Source organism: Octodon degus, unplaced genomic scaffold (assembly GCF_000260255.1).
Source record: "Octodon degus isolate 3935 unplaced genomic scaffold, OctDeg1.0 scaffold00270, whole genome shotgun sequence".
Lineage (NCBI taxonomy): Eukaryota > Metazoa > Chordata > Mammalia > Rodentia > Octodontidae > Octodon > Octodon degus.
This window is the reverse complement of record NW_004524846.1, coordinates 2522516-2530039: the sequence shown is the minus strand read 5'-3', so window position 1 is coordinate 2530039 and position 7524 is coordinate 2522516.

Here is a 7524-nt window from a genome sequence, read left to right as displayed (position 1 = left end):
ATATATATATATATGACAAAATGGGACACACAGGTCTCTAAAACATGAGCATGGTGGACAAAATGAGACACACAGGTCAGTCTCAAGGGACTTCACCAGCTCAGAGATCACTTCACCCTGCAGGTGCTGTTCTACATCTCCTGAATTCTCTCCAACCAATCAGGGCCTCTATTTGGGAACGGAAGCCCCCCACTGGCTACCTCAGACCTTCAACTGGCTGCGTTGTGACATCAGCAGGCTACCAGGCCTACCACTGGCTGGGTAATGTTTAGATTTCCAAAGGTCCATCTGGATCCTCACCAGTGAACAGCGGCCAGTGCTCTTCCTACTAGACCTTTGTACACTTAGGCTTCAGTCACCCAGATATCCATCAGTACCTTCTCCTTATCTTTTGCATCTTCAATCACTACTACACTTTCTCTAAGTCAGGTAAGGACACAAAGATAGCAAGGTCTTTGGCTTCACACATTGTCTCCTATCCCAAATCAATGTCCTAGTGAAAAACAAACACCTTTGGAGACAACAGGAATGTCTTCAACTGGAACTCTATGGATCTCTTTTAATCAAGGCTTGTATCTTTACAGGGGGACTTTGGAGAGATGCCTACTGTTTGGCCACACTGTTTCTTCATGCTCCCAGAGGCTGGCTACCAGCCTGTGCAGTGTTCCTTTTAACCATGGTGGGCATGGGAAAAGAAAATAACCAGAGACATTTTAAATGTGGTTGTTTCAGCAGAAAATGAGAGGAAAAAAAAAAAGGAAATGAACTACATGGGCTAAAAAACTGCAATTCTATGTCATGATGTTTTGCCATTGACACCGCTGCTATACTAGTGTTTCCATTTCTGCTATGATGATATTAAAAATCTTCAATTCACATGGTATAGAGGTTTCCATCTGAACTAGGTGAGACTACACATGGAGAGACTCCAAGACCAGAGGCTTTTGCTGTAGCTAGGGAGAAACTTGAAGAGAAGGATATGGGGGCATGGGGGGCGTCCATAAAGCAGGAACAGTATAGGCCAGGTAAGGGTGGGGGGTGGGGTTGATGAGGAAAATACACAAAATAAGGGGGGACAAAAACAACAATAATGAAAGAGAGGAAGGTCATGCAGACATTCTCCAGAAAGGAATATCCACTGTGGATGTGGATGAAGATGGGACTCTGGACAGAGACCAAATGTTCAACTGACCCCAGAAGGAACACACAGGGCCATCTCCTCTATGAAAAGTAAATGTGGCAGATGCAGGCAGGCTTCTTTCAAAGGTGTCAGAGGGAATCTGAGGGAGCACAGTGGTTCCCTGGAAGAGTGCACCCTATCAGAAATATCAGCTGCCCTGGGTTGGCGTTTCCTATTGCTTTTTCCAACACAAATGCCACAAAAAAAAAAAAAAAATATATGCTTGAGTGTGAACCTTCTGGAAGTTTCACATTTGATTCTCCCTATACACATCCTAATAAAAGTCTTCATTAGCAGGCCAGGGAAACAATTTTCAACATTTTACTTCAGATTGATTTTTCAACTGAGTACATCTTACAAATTATATTTTATTATTTCTTGTGTAATAGAAACACAACTCCTTCCTGTGCTCATTCAGTTTCAGGAGAAAGTTTTTACACAACCTTGATGACAGTTTACTTCCAAAACCACAGTACATATTAGTGTCAACACGCTCATTAATAGTCATACTCAAAATTACATTAGATATATCAGAATGCCAAAAGTTACTTGCTCACATATAATAAAAGAAAAGTTCAAGCCCCATATCTCTTATTCCAGCCTTATATAAAATAATTTTTGGCTCTAGTCAGATTGCTAACTTTTTAACAACTTGTGTTCCTATTTTCCCACCTCCATAGGAGGCTGAGGCAGGAGGATGATATACAAAAAGGTAACCCTGGCAAATTAATGAGATCCTAGGTCAACAAAACAAAATGACTTAGGGATTTATGCCAGTCATACAGTTTTCCTGGCTTTAATATTGGTGCCGCAACCTTAAAGGAACTAATGAAAAAAAAAAAAAGGAGGAAAATGCTAACTATAGCACTAAGTAACATATATAAACCTCCAAATAAAAAAGCCCAAAACAAATCACACAAACAAAATGAAGTAAAACACTGAATAAAACAAAACAAAAATAATAAAATTAAACAACATAGTTTGTCTTGTATTCTAAAAGGGATAGTCTTCTTACTCTTTAGGACTAAAATATATCCTGAAGGTTCAAGATTATTTAGTAAGATGTTTGGAGAAATGGAAATTTTCATACCTGTCTTTCAGTGTCTTTCCCCAGCTTGCTCTGAGATGACACCAGATCTGGAATTAGCCACCATGCTGCAAACTTATTCCCTGCTAGATGATTTTCAAGGCAGCAACAGGAAAGCAGCACAATAACAGGACTACCTTACACTATTTTGCACTCCTTCCAATGCAAGTGTTTCTGGCACCTTATTTATTTACTTACTTACTTACTTATTTACTTATTTCATCTCGGAGATGAGGATTCACTAATTTGAGGAATCTGACCCAAAAATGAATTCAGGGACAAAGAATCTTGATTCAGCCTCTTGTGTTCCAGTACCACAGGCCATGTTCAACTATCCCACCTTCATACAAGGTTCAGAATACATAAACTATACCTTGCTAGGTGTATACATTTATGGCCCTTTGGGGCTGGTTACACATCCTTCACTGAAAGTGTTTCCCTTCCCACATTTACTCAGGAGACTGCATTCAAAATCACCTTCTAGTGGGGGCTGCTTTGGGTTTATCAGGCTCCATACCACAGAGTAAATCATGTTACTTTTGCTAAAGTAGCGGGTATAACAACACATACGTCCTCCAAAAATCCACTATGTATTCATACTTGGTAATCAAATGAGTAAAAGAAAAATGCTGTGATTTCTGTACCACACATTTTATTATATTTCATGTGATTTTTGCAGTCTGTGATGCTCTAGTTTTGCATTTTACTATCTAATTTCCTGAGCCTTTTCTTTCTCCATCTGCATAAAACCCGTATATTTTCCTTTGGAGTAGGGGTGAACTGTCACTTTGCTTTTTTAAAGTAACTACTTTGTTGATGAGTAAATTGTATGTCAGAAATTTTAAAGGACATTTTTCTTCCCTGAGACACTTCTTGAGAAATTGACCCTCAGGTAGTCATGGTGGCTTAGGATCAGAAGCCAGACTTGAAGAAGAGAAACAATGATCCTTGCAATTTTCCAACCATCTTTGATGCTAAATGACACCACTGAGATAGTCAGGGTCCTGCAAAATGAGACACCAGAAGGTAACAATGGTAAGAGCCACCTCTTCTACCAAGCAAATAACAAAGTCACGTAGGCAAGGAGTTGCTTCCATTCTCTCTTTTTTTCTTTTTTTCTTTTTTTTTTTTTTTCTTTGTGGAACCAGGGATTGAACTCAGGCCCTTGCGCTTGCCAGGGAAGCGCTTATTCCACTGAGCCATCTCCTCAGCCCATCCATCCTCTTTTTAGGCTGTGCTCAGTTAACAGTGCTCACACAGACCAGTCAGGCTCTGTAAACTGCTCCCAAGAGAGAACCCTGGGACAACGTGATCAAGTCCAGGGAGCCTCTCTAGTGTTAATGTCCTTGCTCATAACTGACAGGGTTGCAAGTTCCCAATGCATCTACTTGGTCTCAAGGGCTTTGAATCCACCACTCTGTGTAATGAATCAATAGGGGTTCAGGCCCTGGGTTAGTCTAGGGTAGGCAGAAGAAGGCACCTTCAGGCACTAGGAGCACATAGCTGGGCTTCAGGGATTCATGGGTGACCCAACAGGGAAACAGGCAGCTCATGGGAAGAGTTCCAAAGTGTTCCAGCAGGGGAGGGCCACCAGAAAGTGTTTGCTTGCTGCCCTTGCACTGAAGATTGCCTTGTGGTTACAATTAACTTAGCATAGTAAATCTTGTGCTCAACTACCATGAGAATCTGTCAGTCTCACTCATTTTTTCATGGCCCTCTTCCTTCCTGCAGAATACTTCCAAAGCCCGCCACCCTGGAACTTCCACTCCTCCACAGTTTCTCATCTCCCATCCTGAGCACGGCTGCTCCCTTAACATCAGTTGAGCACAGCTCCTCCAGCATGTGCACTCCAGCCCACATTCCACCATGGATCTTGCCCCTCAACTCTGCCCCCTATTTCCAGCCAGACATGGCTTGTACCTATATGTACCAACAACATAGCACAAAAAGATTTTCAGAGGCCTCTGGTGAGAGCCAAATGTCTGCTTTGGTTCAGTCATAACCAGGCGTTTGGCAGTGGGATCACATGGCAAGCTCTGGAAACATGTATCCACCACTGGAGACCTTCATGGCAATCACTGACCAGAGGCCAGTGCTGGCTTCAACATCCATGTCAGCCCTTTCCCATTCCATGATCCCCATATACCTATCAGCCAGCATGATCCATGCAACACTACCACCACCACCATGGATGCCAAACGAAGGATTCAGCCACTACTACACACAGGACGTGATAGGACATCTGCTGTCTGCCCAACATGGAGGGCTGCACAGCTATGAGTGTGTTTCACACCCAGGCAGTGGAAGACCTGGGCCACAGCCACAAATCGTAACAATGTTCAAGGAGATCCAGCACACAAATGTCAAAACATCAGTCTCCATGCCTCCTGCCATCTGCTGTTCTCAGACTATGCAAGCCAACATGGCAGTGAGTCTCTAAGGTGAGTACTGACAGCAAGAAGGGAAAGCAATCAGGTTAGCACTGTGGAGGGGCGTTGAATCCAAAGCACAGTCCTGGTGTGGGCAGAGACAGGGACAAAGACAATCCTCAGGCCTTGCTCACACTGTGCTCAGCTCACTCTACTTCCAGGCACTGTAGGTAGGGAATGTAAGACCCCAATATGGCCCTGCCTGGTGTCCTGAGGGGCACACTGAGCTAGGTGACGTGCTTATGTTGGTAATGACAGTTTCATTTTCCTTCATTTGCACCTAAAATAAGACATTACATTTCAGGGATCCTATTCAAAACATAAGCCTCCGGGTCTGCCTTGCTCACGTTTGACACGAGGAATTCTTTTCTCTCATGGGAAAAGTAAATGACTAGAAGTAGTTTTCTGGGAGCAAGAGAGGAGAATACTAAGGGACCTGCCAGCAGGCGGCGACATGTGAACAACTCCACCTTTGAGAGTGCTCATATGAGTGTTATTAGACATGTGTGTGTGTGTGTGTGTTGACAGACAGTGTGCGGTAATCAACATGGAGGCAAGGGCCTTTTAAAAAAAGGGCAATAATTTACCATTATAACCTAAATGGAGTTATTTTAAAAATCACTTTGCTATTGTGTCTAAGAACACTCCTGGTACATTAAAAAAGCCAAAAAAGATAGGATCTGGGTGGAAGGAAGAAGCCACAGGCAGATACATCCAATCTGCAAACTGGCCTTGTTCTCTGACCAGCGCCTACACAAGCATGGACCCTTGCTGGTAAGTTCCTTAGGGTTGTACTATGACGGACTTTTTTTTGTTCCTTTCGCAGTCAAGGAGACTTCCTAGGAGCCAGACAGATCCCTGGGATCACAGGTCCAGATTCAGGCAGCATTTGTCTCACAACTTCCAGAATTTATCCAGTCCTGCACTATCAACAGTACCCACTTGATTGAAGGAAGCAGCCCTCAGTACAGGAACAATTCAGAGCCACCTCCAGTGCAGAATTCCACTCATCCAGTGGCATGCAATCCAAGCTGGGAGCAGCCAGAGGACAAGCTCTGGGATGAAGTGAGAAGCCAGGATACAAAGCCTCTGGATGTGTAGCACATCCTAATTGAAGATGTACCACTTCTCTCCTTAGAGGTGGTTGAGTCACAAGAACTGCTGCTTTTCACTGAGTATTTAATAAGTGAGCAGCGTGGTTATGTAGATGCCCTTGGGGTAAAGTGCCATCTGAGTCCCCAACAGCCAGGGATGCTAGAAACGAGCACAGAGTCTAGGCTGGGGTGGGCAAAAGTAGGGGTGCTGGTGGAGGACATAAAACTTCCTCAGGTACTCCCTGACTTGGATTAAATTGAACAGTTGAAAGCTCCCACAGTCATTGAAGAACATGACAATGCTGATGTGGATGTGAGAGGGACAGAGTAGTAGGCCAGGATGAATAAACTTCCATCTCCTCAAGTAAAGAACAACAAACATAAGGCCTACAAGCCTATCACTGGTGCTCCTGAGGCTAAAATTCAGCTGAAGGGCAGCAAGAGGCTGGTAGATGGAAAACAGATGATTCTGAGTGCACTGGGATGTGATGGGGCTCCAGTGCAGGACAGGGATAATACCCTCAGTAAATCCCTGAAAGTGGTTTGAGCAGTACCAACCAAGATAAGGACCACGAGCCAGCAAGGACCAGGGGGACCAAAGAAAACAACAGCAAGAAACCTTTAGAGAGCAAATTCAGCACCTATAGTCAAGGTCCAAGACGAAATACAGTTAAAAACACCATGCGCAAGAGACACCAAGTGGTGCTGGGCACAGAGGCCTTTAAGAAGCCACACATCTGCCTCAGCATGTGCATGCTGGAATCCCTACAGGTTCTCTACCCATTAGGGAAGAAGGTGGACAAAAGAGCTAGGCCCCTTCTCTTGAGGGAGCCCAAGATACCGAAAACCACCACACCATGGCCTCTCAGTGCTAGGGACAATTCCCAGGAGCTGCACAGCAGAGCTAAAGCAGAGGATCCATCGACATCCTTGTGTGAGCTCCCACCACCTGGGAAGGTAATGCTAATACCTTTGTGCTTTTTCAGCCCAGAAAAGCCTCAAACAAGACCTGTTTCTCAAAAGCCACAGGCTCTTTCTTCATACAGACCCACCGCAATTCACCACACCCAACCTGTACCTACTAGCACAGCCATCGCAATCTGCTGCTCCCAATACCACTCTGCAGGTTCCTCACAAAGCCACTCAGCCAGTGCCCAACAATGCCAACCACACTTGACCTCCTCCACCCAGCCCAGGCTTCCTCAGTCTTCAGTGTCTAAGCCTGCACCCCAGGAAGCAGCCTTTTCTGCCTCTCACAGAAGGGAGCCCATTACCACTAAAGTGACCAAGCCCAGGTCACTGCCTCAGTAGCAACACTCATTTCTTTTCCAAGACTTCAGCCACCAGCCCATTCCCTGGAGGGAACCCAATGTGCCTGAGCCTGTGGTGTCCAGCCCCATCACAGAAGAGCAGAGGCCAGAGCAAGAAGCCCTCAAGAGGCAGGCTCAGCGTGAGCGGGAACTGGCTGCCAAGTTCACCTCCTTGGGGAAACTGCGGTTTTTCCGGCAGAGGGAGCTAGACAGGGAAGTTTCCCAGTACTACGGGTATGCATGATGAGAGCCAGGAGCACTGTCAGGACTCCTCGGCCTCCAACGTTTATGCACATAGATAAGTACAGAGAAAAGTACAATCTGCAGATTGTGACATACGGTTGCAATTTAAAAGCCACATCCTGGTTATATTAAATAAAATACAAATCCTCAGCAGAAAACTTCAGTTGAAGTCATAGATAGA